The 27,947-nt window shown below is 40.5% G+C and overlaps 1 protein-coding gene across 2 annotated transcripts in view; it reads left to right on the forward strand.

The window, feature by feature from the left end:
- The window catches only part of MACROD1 (mono-ADP ribosylhydrolase 1), a 1,161,618-nt gene that overhangs the window by 168,248 nt on the left and 965,423 nt on the right, over positions 1-27,947 (forward strand). The window lies entirely within an intron of this gene.

The raw sequence follows: 27,947 nt of genomic DNA on the forward strand, positions 1-27,947 counted from the left end.
AGCCACAGATAAGATAGCGCAACACTTCCATGAGTACTACACTACTCTGTACAACCTCCCGCTCCAACACAAACCGACAGACGTTTTAAAAGACAGATCACAGGCCCTATAAAGATTATCTGAAGGACTCCAATCTCCCCTCCCTTGCTGAAGATGACATCTCCCAACTAGAAAGCCCCATAGATGCCTCAGAAATCAGAATGGCTATTAAAGACTGGAAGCCCGGCAAGAGTCCTGGTCCTGATGGATTTAGCACCATCTATTACAAGACGTTTACCGACTTACTAATTACTCCCCTTAGGGATGCACTGAACTCCTTGTCTATACAGAGACCAGTACCGACTGACTTCCTATCAGCATACATCACAGTGATACCCAAGTCTGGCAAAGACCCACTACGTTGAGCCAGTTATAGGCCGATCTCTTTGCTGAACTTGGATGTCAAACTCATGGCTAAAATCATTGCCAACAGGTTGAAACTTTTCCTTCATGACTTGATTGGCCCAGACCAGGCAGGTTTTATGTCTGGTAGAGAGGCCAAGGATAATGTCACGAAATCCTTGGACCTGATTTATGCTACTCAAGATCGAGAGCTTTCTCTTGTCGACAGACGCAGAGAAGGCCTTCGATTGAGTAGCTTGGGATTATATGTGGGGGACTTGCAGACATGTAGGTCTGGGTCCACACATGCTGACTTGGATTTCAGCATTATATCAAAACCCCTCAGCTAAGCTTAAGATAAATGGTGCGTTGTCGGACAGTGTCAACATAAAAACTGGGACGAGACAGGGTTGCCCATTGTCTCCCTTACTCTTCATTATATCGCTCGAACCGTTTATCAGGCGCATACTTGCAAATAAATCTATTAGGGATTCCAGATGACTGAGAGGGAATTCAAGGTCGCTGCTTATGCAGACTATCTCTTATTTTTTTCTGACTGACCCGCATGTTTCCATTCCCTCTCTCATGAAAGAGTTTTCCCTCTATGGATACATCTCCAATCTCAAAATAAATTTTTCTAAATCTTAAGCTATGAATGTCACGCTATCTGAGAACAATTTAAATACAGCACAGAACAATAGCCCCTTTTCATGGGAAAAATCGGCCATTAAATACCTTGGGATTTGGTTGACCCCTAGACTCTCATCGATCTTTGATCGCAACTTTCCTCCTCTCCTCAAAGCTATCGGGAAAGACCTACAAGACTGGCATCCAACACATTTTTCATGGTTTGGCAGGGCAGCTATATGCAAAATGACTGTCCTGCCAAAAATTCTATATCTACTCCGCACTTTGCCTATCAAAATACCTCAGAGCTTTTTTAAAACCCTCCATTCATTACAGATGAAATTCATTTGGGCCCATAAACCACCTCGTATAAAATCTTCCCTTCTAACTAGACCCAAAGTAATGGGCGGTATGGGTATTCCCGATTTCAAAACATACTATCATGCCTCTCACATTGCTTGAATTATTGATTGGCACTGTCACCCAAAGCTCAAAGACTGGGTTTCAAAAGAAAATGATATGAGCGCAGTCCCCCTTCAATTTTCTCCTTGGGTACCCAAAAAAATACCCCCATTCCATAAAAACATACCCTCTCATAGGTACCTCCTTGGACACACTCTAACCAAACATTCCAAATTCTCCACACCCCTGAGTCCTCTCAACCCGTTACAGAACAACCCAGACTTTCCACCAGGAGCAGGAAATCACTTACTGAGACCAGTAGAGTCAAAGATGGCCCTTCTTGCAGTACACTGTTTCACCAACAAGACAATGAAAGATTTTACCCAATTCAAAATAGACAAAATGCCCCATATGCCCCCGTGGTCATACTTTCAAGTGCGCAGCTATGTCAACAATACTACTCGCAAAGGTTACTTTGTGAGAGATCTTACTGAGTTTGAGACGGTGTGCTTTAATGGAGAACAGGTGCCGAAATCCTATCCTATGTGTTGTTGCAAAACCTGAAGATGTCGGGTGCGTACAGGTTCAGAGGGAGATGATCAGACAAATTGGGAGTGCCGATCACGGAAAGCCAGTGGGAGCGAGCCTGTATATTGTCCCATAAATGCTCACTTAGCACTTGAATGCAGGAAACTGCATATAAAGTCCTGACCCATTGGTATGCCACCCCAGAAAAAATAAACAAATGGTATCCCCAGACGTCTGGCACATGCTGGAGATGCAACAAAGAAAAAGGTACTTTGCTTCACATCTGGTGGCATTGTGAAATGCTACTACCATTCTGGTCCAAAGTTAGGAAGGCTATTTATCAAATCACAGAGACCAAACTTAAGCTTGACGCAGCTTGTTGTTTGCTGCACATCTCAAATTTCTCTTTCAAGAAATACAAAACTTCTCTCTCCAGACATTTGATAAATGCAGATAACTCTCTTATCCCGCTTTTTTGGAAATCAACAAGTATTCCCACAATAAAAGATTGGTTGCACAAGGCCTCCGACATCTGTGAGATGGAGGACACAACCGCCCAATCTAACGAGATTGTAGAGCGTTATCACAAAACTTGGTCTCCCTGGTTTGTCTACAGATACTCCCAAGCCTATAAAGAATTGTTAGGCCAAGTATGACCTTCAGACACCTATAACTCTACCGCCATGAGTGCCCCGCTTCTGAAGGTTCCCTTACAATTCCTCCTCAAGATTTAATGTGTATTATGCTACATTAGATTTTCCCGAATACTGGTGTTAAATGACACTTAACCTTTGTTGAAGAACGTCTGGAGATTTAAAACATTCGCTCAGAATTTCTGATATACCGTGGTAGGGTAACTGCTCTCTTTTCCTCTTCACTTTCTTCTTTATCTTTCTAACCTCAACTTTATCCCCTCTCTCTCTTTGAACATAACGATTGGAAAAGTTCTAATGTATAGGTGTTGGATCATGTTACAAATCAGAGGCCTCAGGCAATACCTGTGGGCCATCTTGCGGTTTCTGTTGTAGTAACTTGCCACCTACTGATTTAGTTGACATTGTTTTTTTTCTGATTATATGCTTCTTCACATCACATGTTTGTAACTGGACTATTTTCCATGCTTGTATGCAACTTTTTTCCTTCAATAAACTTTAATGATAAAAAAGAAAAAAGAAAACAGAAACCCAACTGATTAGTCACCCATAGATGAACAAAAGAAAAAAACAAAGGGCACAAAAAGAACATTTGTTGTACAGTACCTGACACCACTCATTTGTTGAACAGCAGTCATTCTTAAGCATTGTACACACGATCGGCTTTTCTGACGGGAATTGTGTGATGACAGGCTGTTTGCGGAAAATCCGACCGTTTGTACGCTCCATCGGACAATTGTTGTCGGATTTTCCACGGACAAATGTTGGATGGCAGGCTTTAAAATTTTCCGCAGACACCGGTCTGTTGTCGAATTTTCCGAGCGTGTGTACACAAGTCCGTCGGACAAAAGTCCAAAGTACAAACACACATGCTCGGAAGCAAGGACGAGCCAGTCTTGTAAACTAACGTTCGTAATGGAGAATTAACATTCGTGACGCAGCAAATTATGAAATGTCAATGCAGTGCACATTCTCTTCTTTAATGGGATAATAATGAAGCTGCTTTGCTGGTGATACTGATGGAGTTCTGCCAAACGTATTTTAAAAGGCTTTTATTTTCTAGTGAAATCAAGAATAATATTATTATGTCTGTTGTTTTTTTGTTTTTTTTCTTTGCTTTTTTTTTTTTTACCACAACACCATTATCTCGTAGTTTTTAAGATCAAAGATACAACTATCTTGGTGTCCCTTGTTAATTTTATTTTGTATTTTTTTTAAATGTAACTGCCTACTCCCAAACTGTCATTTGAAGTAAAACACATAGCCAAGTATTATTCTACACAATTTTTTTTTATTGTGCATTAAAAAAGAAAACAAAATTAGACATGCTATCCGCCAATAGAACTTAACCAAAAAGTGCATTCTATGCATCTGAAAATATAGAAAATATACCAAATCAAATCATTATTCAACCAAAAAATAAAATAAAAGCCTCATGCATGTGTCCTGCTTCTTAATATAGGGGGTCACCAATGCCATGAGTTGGTGAAAGCAGGGGTCTGTCATCCGGAGATAATTCCGAAAATCATCTGGATTATTCTCCTGGAGCTCCCGCAGCAATGGCATATGACATAATTGGTCACGATTAATAAAGCAACCAATTTTTGGTCCAAGAAATCCTCCTCCTCCTGTTCCTGGACTGGACTTGGGTAAAAGCAATAACTCCAAGGCCAATAATAAATAACACGTTATCTCCTCCGATTCCACAACATGTCTGGTTGACGTTCGTTCAGTAACGAACTGAAAAGCACAAACTGAAAAGCACGAAATGAAAAGCGCGAATCAACGTTCACCAAACTTCTACTAACACAAAATTAGCAGAAGGAGCCCAAGGGGGGGCGTCTGACAATTGAACTTCCTTTTTATTGGCTTGTAGTATGTCTAGTACATCACTACGTTTGTGTTTGTTGGCAGACAGTTGTGTGTCGTTTGTATGCAAGACAAGTTTTTTGCCAATGCCTTGGCTTTGTCTGCGGAAAATCCGATCGCGTGTACGAGGCTTTAGAGACAGTTAAGTTTATTGGGTCTTTTTTGGGGGTGGTTCCCAAGTTGACTGCTATATAGCCTATATAGCTATATAGCTATATATGGACTTCATTGCATTTACATAGTTCAACCTATGTGTATGCATGTGTGTGAGATTTTTATTCTCTAACGATTACCATGGCCCTGTATACTCTGCTTCCTGAGGACAATTTCTAAAAGTTTTTTGAAGCTGTCGACACTCTCAGCTTGTATCACTTCCTGGGGGAAGGTGTTTCACATTCTTGCACCTCTAACAGTTAAAAAACCTTTCCACAGTCTAACATTAAACCTGCTTTCTTCTAACCTCAAATTATGGCCACATGTCTTCTTCAGGGACCTCAGAGTAAACAGTTTATTACAGTTACTGGAGTCACCTTTTGATATATTTTTACATTGTAATCGCATCCCGTCTTAAGTGCCTCTTCTCCAGAGTGAATAACTGTAATCAATGTAATTGATTCTCATAACTGAGGCCCTCTATTCCTTTTATTAATTTTGTTGCCCTTCGTTGAACTCTATCGATGAATGCAGTATTAAACCCATAACCAAAAATGTCACATCTTGCAGCTTACCAATCAGTAGATGTGGTGGTTGTATCAGTTTTCTTTTCTTAGGCTTTTTTTTCCCCTCTGTTTTCACCTGGCGATCTGGCCAGTAACACACCTCCTGTATTTACGTTCCTCAACTCTGAATGAATGAGCACAGAGACCGTAGCATTGTCATTCTTGAGGGAGAGGAGTTATTTGGCTGTACTTCTCTTATGGATCACAGGAGTGCAGTTTGTTCTGCACTCCTGTGATCCGTTTTCAGCTGACAGCGGACTGAAGTCAGCTGACATCCCAGAGCCGGTCCAGGCTCTGAAAAGATCCTGACCATATGGTTGGTATCCACCCAGAAGCCTGGATTGGCACCTGGCTCAGCTCCTCAGTCGATCAGTGCTGTATCCAACTAGGTGAGTATAAATGTTTTATTTTTTTTAAACACTGAACTCTCTTTTAAATACACTAACAAATTGAAGCCAAACTCTAACTCACACTTTATAATCAGTTACAGCAAACATCATTGTAAGCACCCCTACTAGTGTTAAATGGTTTGTCTCATTTCTATAACCGATACGTTCTGCTGGAAAACTTGTTCTTTAAAAAAAAAAACAGACTTACTTGCTGGATCACTGGATGGAAATAGAAGAAAGTCTAAAAAAAAAATGAAAAAAAAAAATGAGTGCAGCCATCACATCTAAGAAATGGTAAGCTGCAATAAAAATGTTTGCTTTTTGGTTTAACACCACTTTAAGGACTCAGACCAGTCTTGGACGTAGAAAGTTTGTGTCCGGAAGCGGCATTTCTGCCTGCAGGTGATCATCCAGTTTGTATAGCACAGAGCGCTGCTGATTCTAGATATGGCGCTTGGCCCCATTTGAAGGCACCAGCCTATTCTCCCTCTGAATGAGGCCTTATTCTGATTAAAAGTATCTAGTCAGCTTATGGTATCATTATAAGTGATATCATTATCATTCTTGATGTCAGATGATTTTCTGATGTCAAAACATGGCAATTTCACTAACGTTGAGGGGCATCAGGTGTCCTTGTTGAACCTGGAACTCATGCTGATCGCCTATCATGTGTAATTTCAGACTTGGCTCAGTTACTAATAGGTTCAGTGGATTCCTTGCATTATTTCAGTCTGACTTTTTAAGTAAATGTAGGAGTGAAGATGTTTGTGGGTGTAAAACGGTAGAAATACTCAAAATTGTTTAAATTCAAAATAGGTTCTAGGCCCTAATGCTTATTTGGAGGTATACATTCTTGCATGATTCAGGGGGTTGGTTTGTCAAGCATAAAAGGTTTCTAATGTGTTTGAGACATTTTCTCTTGAAATCACCCAAAGGCAATGGCTCGTGGGATTTCTTTTAGAGCTGGCTTTTAGAGGTACAGTAGAATGGTTATGACTTTCTCAATAATTTCTCTGTCATTTTTAAGAACAGAAAATAATAGTTGACCTACTCTAAACATTAAGGACATTTCCACATTAAAGTAGATGACAGGGCTGAGCAAAAAACGGGAATCCTATATTGTATTGTGCACACCACGGCAATATGCACTCACCGGCAACTTTATTCAGCACACCTTGCTAGTACTGGGTTGGACCCCCTTTTGCCTTTAGAACTGCCTTAATTCTTCATGGCATAGATTCAACAAGGTGGCGGAAACATTCCTCAGAGATTGTGGTCTATATTGACATAATAACATCATGCAGTTACTGCAGATTTGTCAGCTGCACATCCATGATGCGAATCTCCCATTCCATCACGTCCCAAAGGTGCTCTATTGGATGAGATCTGGTGACTGTGGAGGCCATTGGAGTTCTGTGACCTCATTGTCATGTTCAAGAAACCAGTGGTGAGATGATTTGAGCTTTGTGACATGGTGCATTATCCTGCTGGAAGTAGCCATCAGAAGATGGGTACACTGTAGTCATAAAGGGATGTACATGGTCAGCAACAATACTCAGGTAGGCCATGCCGTTTAATTAATGCTCAATTGGTACTAAGGGACCCAAAGTGTGCCAAGAAAATATCCCACACACCATTACACCACCAGCCTGAACCATTGATGCAAGGCAGGATGGATCCATGCTTTCATATTGTGTATGCCAAATTATGACCCTACCATCTGAATGTCACAGCTCATCAGACTAGGCAATGTTTTTTTCATTCTTCTGTTGTCCAATTTTGGTGAGCCTGTGTGAATTGTAGCCTCCGTTTCCTGTTCTTAGCTGACAGGAGTGGCACCCGGTGTGGTCTTCTGCTGCTGTAGCCTATCTGCTTTAAGGTTTGATGTGTTGTGCACTCAGAGATGATATTCTGCACATCTTGGTTGTAACGAGTGGTTATTTGAGTTTCTGTTGCCTTTCTATCATCTCAAACCAGTCTGCCCATTCTCCTCTGACCTCTGATATCAACAAGGCATTTTTGTCCACACAACTTCTACTCACTGGATATTTTCTCTTTTTCTGAACATTCCCTGTAAATCATAGAGATGGTTGTATGTGAAAATCCCAGTAGATCAGCAGTTATTTAAATACCAGGCCAGCCTGTCCTGCACCAACAACCATGCCACTTTCAAAGTCACTTAAATCTCCTTAAATCTCCCAGTGTGATGCTCGATTTGAACATCAGCAAGTCATCTTCACCACGTCTAGATGCCTAAATGCATTGAGTTGCTGTCATGTGATTGGCTGATTAGCAATATGTGTTACCAAGCAGTTGAACAGGTGTACCTAATAAAGTGGCTGGTGAGTGTATCTATTCATACACAAATATGCAGCTAAATACCTTTATCCTCTTTTTTTTCATGCAATCATGCGACTGCTCAGCCTCCTCTTCTGTTTACTTTGGGTACGGGTAGTGAGTGGGTACTTGGTCAGTGGTTGGTAGGTGCATACACATCAGGGGAATTTACACCCTAGGCCCATCTAGGACTGCATCTCACCATATAGCCATGTCATATTGTATGGAGGGAGTAACAGCACTGCTCTAATTTCAGCAGCAGCCTTTGCAGTGTTGTTATCCTTCTCCGGGAAGTTATGTTTGATTTTTATAAAACTGAAAAGATCACCTGGCAAGAAAAGGAGCAAGTAAAGGGGGCAAAACACTGAAGATGATAGGAATGGGAACAGGGAGATATGTACAATTCATACTCCCAACATTCTTTTGCCTGAATATACAATGTAGTAAGCAAATGTCTAGGAACCACCACATTCATAATTGACTACTCTTGATGGGCTCCAACCAGGAATCCCCTGTCATTCTTGTTAACAAGCTGGTGCCAGCTTTTGCCCCATGGTAGAGCCATGTACTGAGAAAGCATGCTTAAAAGAAGGGTAGGGGTACATATTTATTTAAGTATTAAAAGTGAGTTGTTAAATACTCTAAACAGTTATATGGTAACCGGGAACCTGACATTCTCTACCTTACTACAGCTCAGCAAGGACATCATGTTGAATGATTTATTAGAATCATGAGATACTGTATATGCAGTACATATGTGATACTATATATATATATATATATATATATATATATATATATAATATATATATATATATAATGTATGTGTGTGTTTGACATATTTTTTCCTCAGCCTGCACCAGTAAGCCCTCTAAATGCCTCTTGATATACAGCAGGAAATTATTTTCAGAGATATGACATACTGGGCAGCCTCACTATAACTGGATTTCTTCTTCAATTCTTAAGACCACTGTGGCTAAAAAATGTATTCAGCTTCCTAACTGCTCAACCTCCAGCTATATTATACAGAAAGATTACTCGAGTTTTCTAATCAGTGTGATTCAAGTGCCCTCCTGATGTTGTTTTTATGATTTCTTTTTGTCTTTAAGCAGGAAGCTGAGACTTTGTCTATTGCAGTATTTTCTTTTACCAAGTTTTTTTTTATATTTTTCACTATAGAATTAAAAAAAATATTTTTCAATTGCTACTTTAGATAGTATTAGTCTGTGATTCTTTATTATTTTTCTGTGGCTTTCATTAATGTATAAAATGCCTGTGACTACAGAAAACTGTAATTTTTAGCATGTGTTGTATTAGCTGTCATGGAGTGTTTCTTCTGTTTTAGCTCATTTCAGAATGCCTGTCAGTCCAAAACTGATCATTTTACAACAGAAGCTAGTGATTATAATTTCGCTTACCGTATTTTCTTCTTTCTTTATCTAATGAATACTAGAAAGAAGTTTTGGATGTAGGTATACTTTAAAGTGTACCTGTTGAGCTGGTCTACAGTTGTACACTTGCTGGAATATAATACAGTTATGAAAGGCTCTTTAGGGGTGGTGGTCCTGCTCCAGTTGTCACCAGGGGAGTGTGGTTGCCACTCATCATCCCCCGATAGGGCATATATATGGTGGGGTGAGAGAAGCCTCTGGTGATTTGCACAGTGGAGGATCTCACTTAGATGCGACTCTTCTTGTTGTGAGAGGACACCATCCTTGAAATGCATGTTCTTAGGAACTTTGCTCTGCCTTTCATGGAAGGCAGAGCTACCCCTGGGGCAGGAAGACAAGACTCAACGTTTCTGCCTAGTAAGTACCACATAGAGGCTTAAAGAGACTGAGGGCACCCTTTTTTATTAATGAAGTACCAATAAAATGTTGAAGTTTGGGCACCCATTTTTATTAATGAAGTACCAATAAAATGTTGGGCCCAGGTTTCCATTCAGGGTTATAGATCATTATCATTTCCTATCTGACACGGAACAAGAATGGGCTGTCCACTTTCCCCATTACTATTTTCATTAGCAATTGAACCCTTAGCTGTAGCAATCCGATCCACCCTAGTATACATGACATATGTTGTGGACAACAAGAGCATAAATGTTCCTTGCTTGCTGATGACATCCTAATGTATGTCACTAATCCTCAAGTTACCCTACCTACTCTGCTAACTTTGTTCCACCAATTTTCTCAGCTCTCAGGGCTTTCTTTAAATACCCAGAAAACGATGGCCCTTAATATCTCTTCACCCCCCTCGACGGTGCTGAAATTTCGAAATATCTATAATTTTCAATGAGCGTCAAGCTCCCTCCCATATTTTCCAGCTGACTTCTTCAATTGGCACTCTGTATCGGGCTAACTATCCTCCACTCTTTCATCAACTCTGGTAAGATCTTCAACGATCTTCCCTTAACTTGGTTTGGCAGAATCAACTCTATTAAGATGACATTTTTACCCAGAATACTTTGTTATTTTGGAACTTTACCAATTGCGGTCCCAAGGGGAGATCCACAGGGTTTACAAACGGATATCCTTCGCTTTATTTGGGGTAGTAAAAAACCTCAAATTAATAAATTTACATTTATATGTCTCAAAACCGTGTGGTGGGCTTGGTCTCCTTAATTTACAAGCTTACTATCAAGCTGTTCAAATAACTCAGCTTTCCTACACAATGGCCAAGGGATCGCCATCCCTCTGGGTCTCTATTGAGGCTCTTTTGTGCCACCCTTTTGCCATTGGCTCCCTAATGTGGCCTAATCTGGCTTCCTAGCAGCCTCCGCCCCCCTATTTTGTGCCCCATCCTATCTCATTCCCTAGTGGTCCGGGATGGAGTACAACATCGTAAATCCCGCTAGCCCCCTTGTTCTGTAACACTGAGTTTTCCCTCTTCCACTGTCATTTCATTGGTGGCTCAACAAGAGACTTTTTAGGATAGGAGATTATCTTAATGGGGATTAGCCATATTCTTTGCAATATTTTAAGGACACATTACAGATGCTCTCTAGTGAGCTGTTTAGGTACAATCAGCTTATTTCTTTTGTACAATCTAAACTTAACCTGTTAGATAAACCCCTTACACTTACAAATTTTGAACTATCTTGTCAAACGAGGGGCCTCCTACGGGGAAGGGTATTTATGGGGTACGCTACTCTTAGTGACCCGAAAACTAAGCTCCCTTACATGATTCAATAGGAATGGGACTTGAATACCACTTTTGAATTGTCTGACTGGCAAGATATTGCCTATGCTTTGTCCAAAGTATCTATTAATACAACACTAATTGAAGCAAATTACAAGAGCCTTATTTGCTGTTATTTGGTCCCAACCAGGGTTGCAAGGATGCATCCATCTGCATCCCCCACTTGCTTTAGACGTTGTGGCCAGATGGGTACTATGTATCATGTTTGGTGGCAGTGCTGTGTAGTCACTAGATTTTGGATTTGAATATTTAACCTGGTGTATTCTGTAACAGGAGTTAATATCCGTAAATCCCCGGAACAGGCGCTTTTCCAAAAGCTTCCCGATGAGGTACATATTTTTAGCAGTCAAAATAACTATTGCTGAATATTGGAAGCAGTTGATGGTTCCCCTTGACTATGTGAAGAATAAACTTAGCTGGATCATGGCTAAAGGGGTTGTAAACCCTCATGTTTTTTTACCTTAATGCACGTTTTTTACCCCCATTTTACTCACTTGAGTCCGTTCGTTCCCTCAGCGGAGATGAGCTCTACTTCTCTGCCCGTTGTCTTGGCTCTTGATTGGATGGATTGATAGCAGCGCAGCCATTGGCTCCCGCTGCTGTCAATTAAATCCAATGACGTGGGTGCTGGGGGGCGAGGCAGAGTTCTGCATTCTGTGTGAATGTACACAGAATCAGGACTCGGGAGCGTGCCCGCACGGGTGTCCACCTTAGGAGAGCCTTCTCCAACATGGGCACTCAATGCGGGGAGGAGCTACCTGATAAACTTACCTGCATCCTTCACAATTCTACTAAGAAATTTGATGTTACATGAGATCCATGGATACAATATATATCTGCAATTTAATGCACCTTTGGCTGACCTTCTTTTTCTTTTTTCTTTTCTCTCTTCTTTTTTTCTTCTCTTTTATATTTTTTGTCTGTCTGATTTATTTCATAACTACAAGATGCTTTGATAGAACGTATAGTTCTATGTTGATGATACTCATGGGAATGTGCTCAGGGGTTTCCCTCTTTTTACTGGTCTTTTCCCTTCCCCTTCACCCCCACCCCCTTCCTCTGTTTCTAACTCTATAGCTTTTCCCTGTAGCATAGCTATTCCCAGTACTATAGGTCAAAGTGGCTCGATGGGACTTTATACAGTCAGTCCCTAGCGGATTGGATGTATATTTCTGGACCTTATTACTAGCAATTTGTATGCTTCTATAATATTTTGTTTTGTCAATCTCACATTTTATTTAGACATTTCGGTTTAACGTTCGGTCTTATACTTATGAGCATTTTGATGGAAGGACATTCCTATGCTTATGCTCAGTTTAGCTTCTGTTTGCATTATTGTTTATTGATGGTAGCTTATATGACACTGTCTTGTTGCTTTAGGCTGGGTTCCCACCATCGCCGCATCCGGCTCGCAGCAGGAGTCCGGTGCGTCCTGGTTCACCGTTTCAGGTCCGATTTCAGCCCGAATTTTGGGCTACATTTGGACCTGAAATGGACCAAAAGACGCACAGCATTTTTGTGCAAAACACACCGGGCCCACCGCATCGGACAGTGGCCTGATGTCAGCACCAGTGTCTGCTCTCCTAGTGCTGACGTCTGGCCACTGTCCGATACTGGGTCGGCAGTGGCCCCCATTGTCATATGTTTTTATGATTAATTTTATGAGTGCATGTTTGCTGCTGTAACGGCAGTCAGCTTTTCTGGTAAATGTCCATTTCACAGGGGTGTGGTGGATGATTCTGGAGCACTGTACTGGATCACCTCTTCATTTTTCAAGTCACCACCAAATTTTTGTGCACATCTTTGCACTGAACTATTGTATTTTAAATTATAAGTTTATATTGCTGATCCTATCATGGGACTGTGCATTTAAATCTATATTTTTTTTCACTTTAGCATTTTTCCACTTTTAACACTTTTTGGACTTTATTTCCATGTGCTGTCCATTTATAACACAATAACAAACTTAACTTTGGCATAATAAAGACAAGATAAGGCTAGGTGATTTTAGGTTTTATTTCACCCCAAAGCTATCAGATTTCTTTACCACATGTGCATCTTGTAATTAGCAACCACTGCAACCTGAGGGTAACATACTGTACAGTAACCTGAAGATAATGTATGGTTTACTTCATAAACCTTTTGTTATATTGTTATTCCATCTGTGAGCAGTGACATGTGTCAAGAACCTTTCCTTCATCTTCCCAGTCACCTTTTCCTGTTTATATGCATGACTGAGTATTGATTAACCTCTTGCCGACTGCTGCACACCGATATACGTCGACACAATGGCAGCGGTGGGCAAATGGGCGTACCTGTACGTCCCCTTTAATTGGCGGGCTAGTGGGCACGCGCGGGCCTGCCGTGTACAGCGTGACCGTGCCCGCGGGACCCGCGGACCCGATGTCCGCTGGTATCCCGGCGATCGTGTCACGGAGCCGCAGAACGGAGAGATGCCTATGTAAACAAGGCATTTCCCCGCATTTTTATAGCACTGATCGCTGTATAAATGACAATGGTCCCAAAATAGTGTCAGAAGTATCCGATGTGTCCGCCATAATGTCGCAATCACGATAAAAATCTCAGATCGCTGCCATTACTAATAAAAAAAAAAATTTTTTTAAATAAAAATGCCATAAAACTTTTCCCTATTTTGTAGACCCTATAACTTTTGCGCAAACCAATCAATATACGCTTATTGCGTTTTTTTTTTTTTTACCAAAAATATGTAGAATAATACATATTGGCCTAAACCGAGGAAAAAAATAGTTTTTTTATATATTTTTGGGGGATATTTATTATAGCAAAAAGTAAAAAATATTGCTTTTTTTTTCAAAATTGACGCTCTTTTTTTTGTTTATATCGCAAACAATAAAAACCGCAAAGGTGATCAAATGCCACCAAAAGAAACCTCTATTTGTGGGAAAAAAAGGATGTCAATTTTGTTTGGGTGCAATGTCGCACGACCGCGCAATTGTCAGTTAAAGCGACACAGTGCCGAATCGCAAAAAGTGCTCTGGTCAGGAAGGGGGTAAAATCTTCTGAGGCTGAAGCGGTTAAATATGCAGTTTTTTCTAATGATGCCATAGTTGTCATATTTTGAAAAATTTAATTAGCCTGAGCTGCATTTTAGAATTAACCAGTATATTATACGGGATAGTTCCAGAACAGCCCCATACGTTACCTGTGCTAAGAATTCTGAATCCAAAGAGATACCTTAGCACCAATTTCAATATTTAGTATTTTGATATATTTGGACAATGTACTAGCATTGCAGGAGACATGTCAACCTAACACAGCAATTTGCGTTTGGATATTTATCAAGGCATACCATTTGTCTTGAGAAAAAAATGTATGTACAGTATATGTTGTGTCACCCCAGTAAATAAAATTAAGATCTTGTTGGTAATAGAGTGCCATCCTAGTTATATCACAGAAACTTTTGTTATATTGTAACAATACTAATTAGCATGAGAACTGTTCATCGCCAAATTAGCGTTTTTAGGCTCATAACGACAGGGATTATTATCTCATCTATACAGTTATAGCTTCATTAGCATTTATTGTAAAGGTTGCTAAATTTACATGTGTGCTCGACTAAGGTTATCTGGTTTAACTGAATCATTAAAAAAGTAATGATTCCATGCTTCATATTAAAGACTTTATGTATATACCCGTATCCAAAAAGCAAAGAAATAAATACAATAGGGCAGAAGGAAGAATTTTTTTTTTTTTTTTGAGAATCAGATTTTGAAGCGCACAAATAAGGCTGCAGAGGATGCAGCGAGCTGTGATGTTCAGTAATCCACAGCAGCCAATAAGGAATTAACAGTTAGCAGTGTAGTATAGCAGTGCTAACGAAAGCTCATTGTATGTTATAAATAAATACATTTCTTAGAACTATCTAAATTAAATCCAATATTCTAGTGCTCATACATATAAATTAAAATTTAGCTCTGTTTTTGTCAGCGAGCGACTGTGGAACAGCAGCAAAAACAAGAATCTCCCAGTGCAACGTCTGACATACCACTGACTAGAGCAACATACAACCTCAACTTCTGGCTCTCATCATTTTATGGAGGTCCTGGAATTTTGTATAACTTCATGTGAGACTGTTATCTCTAATGATAAGTATTTGTGTTACTCTTAAAAAAAAAAAACACTTGGTAAACATTAACGCAGAGAAAAATATGTTATAAATATTTCTTATTGCGGCAAGCTTTTAAAACTTAGTAAATAAAATAAAAAAGCAGTGCTACCTTAGCTCAGCAAAAGATTTAATGGTCAGAACTGTGAAGGTTGCGGTTTAATTTCACAGTTCACCAGTCGGGAAATTGATGCTGAAAAGATGCAGAGAAGCCAGGTTCTGAGATTTTCCTTACTAGTAGACAGATACAGCTGAGGCTCTGACAGAGGATTCCCCAGTGAAATGATTTAAGGACTGTCTGTTTGTCTGTCCATCTACACACCTCATTTTTCTTTTCTCTTTTTCACCAAAGGCGAATGCTTGTCTTAATAAAATATCTTCTTTCCCATGGACTTTTCTTTTCTGAAATATATGATATTTAGCATTTTTAATTAGTGTACTCTCATGTTGCCTCTCTGCTATATAGAGTAAAATACTTTTTTGGCTGGACAGCTTTTACACCTGATAACTACTACCATGCATCATAGTAGTGACCCCAATGTCCTCTAGAATTATGGTGTTCAGGCCAACAAGTCACTAGTGTGTTGCAAGTTGGTAAGTGGATGCTTCATTCTAGAAACGCGGCATGTAAATTCATCTCTAAGGCCTTGAAGAATGACAACATTGGTCTGCTGTCTTGGTGTTGCAGCTGAATGGCCTTCCAGTCTTCGAAAGGCCAGTGCTTGTGCACATACACTTTCTGTGATTTACTAAGGAGAAGGCATGCTCTGTATAGCAACTTGCTTTTGTACCCCATACAACTTATACGCCAACAAGTGTGGTGATGTGGGCATTATGAATTTGGTTTATTCAACAGTTTTACCGCAGTACTAATTGTCACTTGGTGGATCTTCATTTGCCTTTATGGTTCTAGTAAGCCAACATCTACTACAGTATGTTCATCCACCAAGGGCTGCATTTACATAGCAGACATTTTGATGATGATTCATTATCTATATACTGTTGAAATTCTTGTCTTTCATTTTCGGGGTCCTGTACATGGATAGGCTTCCAAAAAGTCTCACGTGGTATCTCCACACTCAGGAGAAGCAGCATAATATATTCAAAAGAAAGCTCTATTTGTGGGGAAAAAATGACGCACATTTTATTTGGGTACAGCATTGCATGACCACGCAATTACCAGTTAAAGCAGCGCAGTGCCAAATTGTAAAAAGTGCTCTGGTCATTAAAGGGCCAATTCTTCCGGGGCTGAAGTGGTTAACTTGCTACCAAATTATTGTGGAATGTTATGTTTGTTGATTAACTTACTGTTTAATTAATTTACTATTTTGGTGCTTGAAGTTTGCATCGTCATGCTAATATCCTCAAGAGGGGAATGTCCTCCTATGGGGTATAAAGTATGTGTCTGAGTTTCAATAAACAGTCATTCCTTTGTTTCCAATCCCAACATCTTGTCTGTGTACGATGCTTGGGGTAAACGGGCTGGTATTAGCTCTCAGTCTGCTGGAGCTGTTTGGAGGGCAGGAGGTACTGTTTGGCAGAAGCACCTAATTGGGGTGCCAAGCGGTTCTGTCATAATTTCATTTTTTGAACTTCCAAAGAAAAACTTAAAAAAAAAAATTCTGATTTATTTTTAAACCAATGTACAATGTGAGCTGAGAGGGGAGAACAGGGGCAAGGATCCTCCAGCATGGGGCATTAGAAGGCAAAAGGAGGCATACACTAATCTCCACATGCAACTCTAGATGCATTTGACAAACAAGACTCCCTGCTGATGAGGTACCAGAAAGCAAGCACCCCAAGATTGTGGCTTCATAGCTACAGACTTCATTTGTAGAAAGGACAAACAAATTCATAACTGGTAAGGGGAGAGTGTCATGATCAAAGATGCTCACAAAAGGCTGAGTGCAGGGCAGAGTGCGAGCGTTCAGTAGGAGAAGGTGCAGAAAGTGTTGCTGTGTGCACCAGTAAGGAGCACATGGTAAAAACAGTGCCAGAACCCAAACAATACAATTGGGCTATAATCAATCCACAGTACTGTAGCCTGCCCACAGAAACCACTGGGCGGATATAAATCCACATCAATGGTGACCAGCAGTGGAACCCCTGGGGACCTCTTGTGGAACCCTGGTTAAGAAACCCTGCTTTAGTGGAATACACATTTATTGTGCTTTGTTTACTTGGCAGAACTAAAAGTATTATTGCCCCACAGGGATCTTGCCACATTGTGTAAGGTTGCACATTATGCAGACTTTTTTCCTCCTGAAAGTGCCTTCCTCCAGCAATGCAACATTTACACTTCCACTTGTTGCTCAGTCACTGCCACTGCCAACTTCTTAATGATTAGTGTTCTGTTGGCTTCAGAACTTCAAATCCAACTGATTGCTACATTTCTGAATGGAAGAGTGTTAAAGAAAGGAAACAAAAAGCAGGAGAGGCCAGTTATATGACCTGTCAAAGTCACATGAGAATATCTCCTTCAGTCATGTAGCTCTCTCTTCTGCGTTAAGCAGGGAGAACACCATGGGGCATCACAGACTCTGTGTCCTACATTTTATAAATGGGCTGTAAAATGTGGACCATGATGTGTGTAATAAGAATAATAACATAACAGTAAGAATCAGTTTCTCAAATGAGCATTCTTCAGTTTAGAATATAGCTGAATCCTTAGGGTTGGAGAAAGCACTGGAACAAGCAAGATGAGGCTCTATAATTTTAGTAGACATATGCTGCAAATACAGTTTTTCATCTTTTGTTACATTTACAGTTATCATTTGCTTTAGTCATTTACAGTAAAATGTTCACTTTAAAGCCGTATTATGCTTTTCTACAGATCTAGACTTCATGTTACCATCTGATGACTTTGTACTAGCCCGATACCTGTTATCTCCTGTTGCTATGTTGTCAACTTCCCAGATTATTCATGTGCAGACTTCCCATGAGACTGTGAAATCCATTGGACAGAAGCCTTCCTCTTTAGTAGTACCAGCAAATGCTACATACTGTATCAAAGCCTCTGCCTCGATACATTGCTATCAAATAAAAAAATAATAATGTTTACCTACTATCAGCATCAGATACTATATTGCTTATTGCCTGCTTCTCCTGTTTTCGTTTTTCCTTCATTAATTTTATAATGCTGTGTACCTAGGTTTCTACTTTTTATTGTTTTCCTAATCAAGCTAGATAAAACTTTATTTGTTGACATTTTAGTTGTAAACAGGCTTCCTTGTGCCGGTCTGCCAACTGGTTACTCAGAGACTTTTCCCAGGGGCTTGCTTATATCTGTATGTGGAAAGCAAATTAGGGCTGTTGTTTTGTTGAATGTTGGTTAAGACATGTTTCTCATTTAAAATGAGCATGCTTACATTACTAATCTGTAGCGCTATGTTTTATTTATGCAATCAGTTGTGTCTGTGCTTTCCTTTAATAGGGTACCTGAGATCATATGTGGATATAAGGCTGTAAGCAATATAAGAAGAATTAATTATCAAGGATTGTAGCTCTTGTCGGGGTGGCTTATATTAATCATTACATGGAAAAATGTAAACATACAGAGTCATTCAGTTTTGCAAATTCTGATATGTTGTGTGTCAGAACTAAGCAACTTTTTAGCGTGCAGCTTACAAGGTGTTATCCTAGCATGCTTCACCTGTCAGCTATGATGACAATCAAAGGATGCTGGCACTTACACTCAGCAAATCAATGCACCCTGTGTTAAAGTGGACCTAGCATCAGATGCATTTTTTCATAAGTGCATTTAAGCGAAGCAATGCATAAATTTAACACTTACAGATTTTTCTTACATTTTCCATAGATCACAGTACTCCCCCTAACAATTCATTCATTCATCTCCTTTTCTCTTCAGAAGGCAGAGCTTATCTTTGTTCAAACATCATCCAAGGTTAGCACTTGAACACAGTGTTGCAGTCAGCCTGATAATTGGGAGAGGCGACTGGGGAAATGATTACTCCTGCCTGCAGCAGACTGATGACATCATCTTAGCCTAGGCAAAGTCACATGCCTGAAGCCCAAGGATTGATTTTTTTTTTTAGCAGACTTTTTTTTTTAAAAATCATTATACTGTTGCTGTATCTTGTGCCAGAACTGCTGTTGGACTCCCTAGCATACTGTAAATAAACTTAGGATAGGAAACAGGAATTTGTAGAACATCAGATTATTGATCAATAGATATGCAGAACTTAATAGTTTTGTACATAGATTAATGCCAGAATGAAATAGAGGTTTAATGATAACCTGCTTTCAAAAAATCTTACAATAGCATTTATATTAATGGTGTACATACTGTTATATACTCGTGTATAAGCCAAGTTTTTCAGCACATTTTTTAATGCTGAAAAATCCCCCCTCGGCTTATACTCAAGTGAGGCAGAAGGGCCCAGCTGTCTGGCGGGGATGGGAGAAGGCAGAGGCTGGTGCAGGAGAGCTCCGTGGCTGTGCTGGCTTTTGGAATGTGTGTGAGTTTTTATTGAGCTGACATTGGGCTCTTTGCTGCCCCCTCTGGTAAATTCCTGCATGTGCACCCCTCATGGGTCCTGCAGAAGAGCTGGGAGTGGGACAAGGAACACCACCTAACAAGTAAGGGCTATTCTACAAGGAGTCTGTGTACATGTGTCTGTTTACATGTGTGTGTGTCTGTGTACATGTGTGTGTATGTGTGTGTCTGTGTACATGTGTGTGTATGTGTGTGTCTGTGTACATGTGTGTGCCTGTGTAATTTACCAGTAGCTGCTGCATTTCCCACCCTAGGCTTATACTCGAGTCAATCATTTTTCGTGGTAAAATTAGGTGCCGCGGCTTATATTCGGGTTGGCTTATACTCGAGCATATACGGTATTTCATTTTTCCTGCAAGACACAATTTTAAAATAAAAAAACAATGTGTCTGCGCTAGAAAAAATCGCTGCACTCAAAGTGCAGTACCCCTAGGTGCTAAAGTATAAAGTGCACAGTGCTATGTGAAACACAGCAAATGAGTGATCAAACAAAACAACATATCCATTAAAATATCAAAATAAAATACAAGGGGATATAACAAACAGTGAATAAATGAAGTCCAAAAACGTGTATATCCAATGATATAAAAGTGCCCAAATAAATTAGTCCAAAAATTTGGTGAATTTCACATATCCTATCTTCCAAACTGTGCCACCAAAAAACATGCTATGGTGTCTTCCAGCCGCCCCCACAGGTGTATATGCTCACCTTCCTGTGTGTGACACAGCGATTAGACTATGTCAAACAAAGCCTTGGAGCCACTCCTGTGCTCATTAGGAACCAGCTGTGCAGACTTCCAATGTTCTCAAGTGGAGATGGTTTATGCAAGAGAAAAAAACTCCATAGCGCAATATGTAGGTATAAAGGATTTTAAAATAATCAGCTCCCCTCACATATATGTGCATGCGTAAAACTACCCCTAAGTGCTAAAGTATAAAGTGCACAGTGCTATGTGAAACACAGCAAGTGAGTGATCAAACAAAACAACATATCAATTAAAATATCAAAATAAAATACAAGAGGATATAACAAACAGTGAATAAATGAAGTCCAAAAACGTGTATATCCAATGATATAAAAGTGCCCAAATAAATTAGTCCAAAAATTTGGTGAATTTCACATATCCTATCTTCCAAACTGTGCCACCAAAAAACATGCTGTGGTGTCTTCCAGCCGCCCCCACAGGTGTATATGCTCACCTTCCTGTGTGTGACACAGCGATTAGACTATGTCAAACAAAGCCTTGGAGCCACTCCTGTGCTCATTAGGAACCAGCTGTGCAGACTTCCAATGTTCTCAAGTGGAGATGGTTTATGCAAGAGAAAAAAACTCCATAGCGCAATATGTAGGTATAAAGGATTTTAATCAAATAATCAGCTCCCCTCACTGGGGTACTCACATATTGTGGGTGCGTGAGTGCACCATCCTTAACAAGCATAAAACGGTCAATCTCTCGGTGTGGTGTGCGGCGTGTGTAACGAAAATCTCCTGCTCTCTCTCTGCTGACAGCTCCGTCCAGGCCCCTCCCCTACGCGTGTTCGGCACCGGGACCACGTGCCTTCTTCAGGGGGAATCTGATTGGACGAGAGCTCCAGAGTGAATATATATAACTCCGGCGGCCATTTTGCCTAAGACCGCAGACACATCTGTGTCTATAGCGGCCATTTTCCCTTAGGCCATGGATCAGGCTGACACCAGCCGTGTCAATCATGGCAGCCATTTTGCCTAGGATCACAGATGTAAATCCTAATGGGCAGTAAAGGTAACTACAGCGGCCATTTTCCCTGAGACTACAAATCTGCTAAATAGCAGAATGTGTACTATTAATAGCAGGATCTCACAATAAATGATCTAATCAGATGTTGTGCATAAAAATAATCTACAATGATATATAACCATGTATTCTATCTTAATATAATAATATTATACAGGACGGAGCGGTCTCGCAAAGAGAGCACCGCCACACACCACACACGTTTAGATCGCCGCAAACGATAAAATATCACATAATAAACAAACGTACAGCATTCCATATATGATTAATCGACCCCAAGATTGGATCAACCAACTTAAAATTAAATATTACTAAAATATTAAAAACAAACATGACATACTTTATTATAAAAAATTGTTATTAAAAATATTTGAATCACATAAAAAATCATAAAAAATTCTTTTTAAGATATTAATCTAAAAAATCTATTTAAAAAAATATTCCAAAATGGATAAAATTTATACACCCAACATAGAATCACTGTGGGGAGGTAATTGAACTATCAAGGGGAACATCACAGTATACAATCTATAGTGGATGCCCTAGCTGAGCCCAATAGATAAGGCATCCCTTTCAACTCAAAACGAGAAAGAACAGAAATGGTAAAAGGTATATCGCCAAAGCAAACAGTATCAATAGTTACTAAGAAAACATCTCAAATCGAAATCTCTATTCAATCCTCCAGGGACCAAAGACCCAAGCTGGTGTATCCACCAGGATTCCCTTTTGCTTATCTCTCTGACAAAATTCGAACCCCTCCAGTGGCGTTTGGGCGCCTCAATCCCCCAAAACTTCATGCCTACGGTACTTTGGTTGTGTACCCTCTTAAAATGCACATATAAACCATGTTTATCGGACCCATTGCATATGTGCCTCACATGTTCTTCTATGCGATCTTTAAGGGCCCTGGTGGTGCGCCCCACATACAACAGGTTACATGGGCACTTTAAGGCATAGACCACCCCTACTGTATCACAAGATATAAAATCCCTAATCTTATATGAAAAGTTGTTTCTAGGGTTCGAGAATTCCTTTAACCTCCTAGTGTTGTCCGGGATCCTCCTGCAACTGTAACACCTGCCGCAGCTATGGAACCCTTCTAGGTCCAAAAACATTTTAGGTTTTGGAGGGGGGGGATCTACTACAATTTTACGTGCTTTCATTTGCTATGGTTGAAGCCTACTTCAAGGCTCACTTTTTCCTGTATGTTGATGGTTAGGTAGCTCAAGCTGGGCAGCATCTTGTCTGATTTTCCCTAGAGCAACGGAAATCTTTTTCGCTTGATGATGATCTATCACATACAAACACTCATTTGGTATTGTTGCTTTTTGATTGTCTTTTATACAATGGAATGTCCCATGATAAAATAAATACAGCGCCTTGAAAGTATTCATACCCCTTGAAATTTTCCACATGTTGTCATGTCACAACCAAAAACGTAAATGTGTTTTATTGGGATTTTATGTGATAGACCAACACAAAGTGGAACATAACTGTGAAGTGGAAGGAAAATGCTGGATGGTTTTCAATTTTCTTTTACAAATAAATATGTGAAAAGTGTGTCGTGCATTTGTATTCAGCCCCCCTGAGTCAATACTTTGTAGAACCGCCTTTCACTGCAATTATAGCTGCAAGTCTTTTTGGGTGTGTCTCTACCAGCTTTGCACATCAAGAGTGAAATTTTTGCCCATTCTTCTTTGCAAAATAGCTCAAGCTCTGTCAGGTTGGATGGAGAGCGTCTGTGAACAGCAATTTTCAAGTCTTGCCACATTTTCTCAATTGGATTTAGGTCTGGACATTGACTGGGGCATTCTAACACATGAATATGCTTTGATCTAAACCATTCCATTGTAGCTGTGGTTGTATGTTTAGAGTTGTTGTCCTGCTGGAAGATGAACCTCCGCCCCAGTCTCAAGTCTTTTGCAGACTCTAACAGGTTTTCTTCTAAGATTGCCCTGTATTTGGCTCCATCCATCTTCCCATCAACTCTGACCAGCTTCCCTGTCCCTGCTGAATAAAAGCACCCCCACAACATGATGCTGCCACCACCATGTTTCATGGTGGGGATGGTGTGTTCAAGGTGATGTGCAGTGTTAGTTTTCCACCACACATAGCGTTTTGCTTTTAGACCAAAAAGTTCAATTTTAGTCTCCTCTGACCAGAGTACCTTCTTCCACATGTTTGCTGTGTCCCCCACATGGCTTCACGCAAACTACAAATGGAACTTCCTATGGCTTTCTTTCTTTCTTCTTGCCACTCTTCCATAAAGGCCAGATTTGTGGAGTGCACGACTAATAGTTGTCCTGTGGACAGATTCTCCCACCTGAGCTGTGGATCTCTGCAGCTCCTCCAGAGTAACCACGGGCCTCTTGGCTGCTTCTCTGATTAATGCTCTCCTTGCCCGGCCTGTCAGTTTAGGTGGACAGCCATGTCTTGGTAGGTTTGCAGTTGTGCCATATTTTTTCCATTTTTGGGTGATGGATTGAACAGTGCTCCGTGAGATGTTCAAAGCTTGGGATATTTTTATATAACCTAACCCTGCTTTAAACTTCTCCACAACTTTATACCTGACCTGTCTAGTGTGTTGGGCCTTTGTGATGCTGTTTGTTCACTAAGGTTCTCTAATAAACCTTTGAGGGCTTCACAGAACAGCTTTTATTATACTGAGATTAAATTACACACGGGTGGACTCTATTTACTAATTATATGAATTCTAAAGGTAATTGGTTCCACTAGATTTTAGTTAGAGGCATGAGAGTAAAGGGGGCTGAATGCAAATAAATGCCACACATTTCAGATATTTATTTGTAAAAAAATGTTGAAAACCATTTATCATTTTCCTTCCACTTGACAATTAGTTGCCACGTTATGTTGGTCTATCTCTATCACATAAAATCCCAATACAATACATTTAGGTTTTTGATTGTAACGTGACAAAATGTGGAAAACTTCATGGGGTATAAATATTTTTTCAAGGGACTGTATGTGACCAAATTCAAGACCACTGTTAGCAGTAAGAGCCCATTCACACAGGGACGACTTGTCAGGCGACCTAGTCGCCTGACAAGTCGCCTCCCGTTCTGTGCTATGGAACCGTTCTAAGGGGAGCGACGCAAGTCGCTCCGACTTAGAAAAAGGTTCCTGTACGACTTTGGGGGCGACTTGGGGCGACTTGCATAGACTTCTATACAGAAGTCGTTTTGCAAGTCGCCCGGGCAGTCGTTTGCAGGTCGCCTATTTTGTAGACGCTAGAACGTTTGCGCAAACCAACCAATATATGCTTATTGCAATTTTTTTTATCAAAAATATGTAGAAGAATACATATTGGCACAAACTGATGAAGAAATTATTTATTTATTGGATATTTATAATAGCAAAAAGTAAAAAATATTGTTTTTTTTTTTTCTAAATTGTTGGTCTTTTTTTGTTTATAGCGCAAAAAAAAAAAAAAACAGCAGAGGTGATCAAATACCACCAAAAGAAAGCCCTATTCATGGGAAAAAAAGGGCGTAAATTTTGTTTCACACTGCTGCGGTGCGAATCTAAGCTGCGTACAAAAAGGGTCCTGTGCGAGTTTGATCTGTGTGCGATGTGAATTCAATGCAATATTTGCCATAGAATCGCAGTAGATTCGCCAGAACACATAAAGAATTTGTGACGAAAATTTGCAATGCAATCGGATCAAATTTGCGCAAAATTCGCACCGCAGCAGTGTGAACCGGCCTTTAAGGAATGGGTATTTAGCTCCCCACTAAAACTTTCAGTACCACAGTGGTGCCTCCTATCCCAGTCGATGCCTTCTGAGAGGAAACGTGTCGGGTCAGAGACAGTAGCGTGGCGTCAACAGGTGATGACTGTTCTGCAGGCGGCCATGCTCTACTTATGTTTACCTGCCTGATTCTATCAATTATGCTGCAAGTGCAATTTTGTTTTTTAATAAACTAGTTTTTATACATTAATGCACTATGAGCCCTCTCCATTGCTTTTGGATCCAGACATGTGAGTCTGGAACCATCTCCTGAAGCTGGTTGATCACCTACCCTTATGCCGCGTACACACGGTCGGACTTTTCGTCTACAAAAGTCCAACGGACGCTGACGGACTAAAGCTGGCTGGTAATCCGATCGTGTGTGGGCTTCTCCGGACTTTCAACGGACTTTTTCAGCCTCAAATCCGACGGACTTTAGATTTGAAACATGCTTCAAATCTTTCCGACGGACTCGAGTCCGGTCGAAAAATCCACTCGTCTGTATGCTAGTCCGACGGACAAAAACCCACGCTAGGGCAGCTATTGGCTACTGGCTATCAACTTCCTTATTTTAGTCCGGTGTACGTCATCACGTAAGAATTCGACGGACTTTTGTGTGATCGTGTGTAGGCAAGTCTGTTCGTTAGAAAGTCCGCCGCAAGTCCGTCAAAAGTCCGTCGAAAGTCTGTCGGACAGGCTGTCGGACTTTTGTAGCTGAAAAGTCCGACCGTGTGTACGCCCCATAAGAGGAGAGTTTTTTACACGCATTTGATCTGTTGGTGGGATCATTTGATTTGGTAAGTGGCTAATCTTTCGTTCATAGCAGAGTGGTGATGCACATGCACTTTGGATGAAGTTGTTTGCACAAGGATATTCTTATTAACAGTGTGTGGGAAGTTGGAACCACTTTTTTATGCAAACACATTGTTGGAGTCGTTGGAGCACCAGTCACTATGTATGAACTTTTGGCCCACCTGTTTAATTAACTTGCATTTGTTGCAGGTTTTTTATCATTTTTATTTGTGTTATAAATGCATGAATTTAGCACAACCTATATATATTTTGTATGGTTACACCTAGCACTTCACAGAAAGTGTGGTGTTTTCATATTTCTTTTTCACTGTACATGTTATGAGGTTGAGTTATACAGTTCTTTTGTAATAGTTGTCACATTTGTTTTGGGGACACGTGTAGAATCAGAAACAGTGCATCTTGCAGATATACATATTTTATTTATTTCAGTTACTTATATAGCGCCGTCAATTTACGCAGCACTTTACATATACATTGTACATTCACATCAGTCCCTACCCTCAAGTAGCTTACAATCTAAGGTCCCTAACCCACATTCATACATACTAGGGACAATTTAGACAGAAGCCAATTAACCTACCAGCATGTCTTTGGCGTGTAGGAGGAAACCGGAGTACCTGGAAGAAACCCACGCAGACACAGGGAAAACATGCAAACTCCAGGCAGGTAGTGTCGTGGTTGGGATTCGAACCAGCGACCCTTTTTACTGCTAGGCGAAAGTGCTACCCACTACACCACTGTGCCACCCCATATTTAATTACTTCCTCACCATTCAAGGAATTTTTTGATTGCAGCAGTTTTTGATTTTATAATTTGAAGCCAAGCACAATCTTTTTAGTACAGCATTTTTTCACCCCTGCTTACATACCAATAGCCTCATGTATCAAAGTGTCCTAAGAAGTTTCTCGCAGCCACCAGTTAGAATGAAGTTCTACTAAAAAACATGTTTTTAACTACTTGCCAACCATCCGCCGCAGATGTACTGCGGCAAGGTGGCTCAGCTGCGCAAATCGCTGTACCGGTACGGCGATTCATGTACTATCGCATGCGCTCCGAATGGCCGGCGGGGGAGCCAATGAGCAGGTCACCCATGATCGTTCCTTGCAGAGACAAAGCGGGGATCTGCCGAAGTAAATAAGGCAGATCTCCGTTCTGTCAGGGGATGACACTGAGATCCGTCTTCCTGCTAAGCAGGAAGACGGATCGGTTTGTTTCCCCAGTCACACAGTCCCCCCATACAGTTAGTAATCATAAACCGGGAACACCGCAATGTCGCAGTCCCACTAAAAATCGCTGATCGCCGCCATTACTAGTAAAAAAAAAAATTATAAAAATGCCATAAATCTTCCAGCTAAAAAATATAAGAAATCAATTCTACGACATTTGAAAAACGCCGCTAAGGCATGTATCCCCCTTAAGTGGAAAAGCGCTTCACCACCAACAGTTGGCTGCTGGCTCCATAAAGTGGAAGACAAATTGGAAGATCTCATACTTTCAGAACAAAATAAGCATGATAAATACTCAGAATTTTGGAGATTATGGAATATATTTATCCTCTCTGAAGAAGGCCTAAACCTACTTAGGACATAATCATTGAGCAGATGTATCCAGCCTAGCTGCTCACAGACTGGGCTCCCTCATCCCTCCCAGGGTAACCCCCGCTCCCCCCCCCCCTCTTTTTCCCTTTCATTCTTTCTTTCTCCCTAGCTACTATATGCTGGGGTCTTTTACTATATTCTCATCTTTGAAATCTAGAAAATGGAAAATTAAATAGGCAGTCCAGAGACAAGTCTTTACGAGGTTACCCCTTAGTTGCCACACTCCAGGCATTATATCCACACGGAT

This window comes from Aquarana catesbeiana, linkage group LG11 (genome assembly GCF_042186555.1).
Source record: "Aquarana catesbeiana isolate 2022-GZ linkage group LG11, ASM4218655v1, whole genome shotgun sequence".
Classification (NCBI taxonomy): domain Eukaryota; kingdom Metazoa; phylum Chordata; class Amphibia; order Anura; family Ranidae; genus Aquarana; species Aquarana catesbeiana.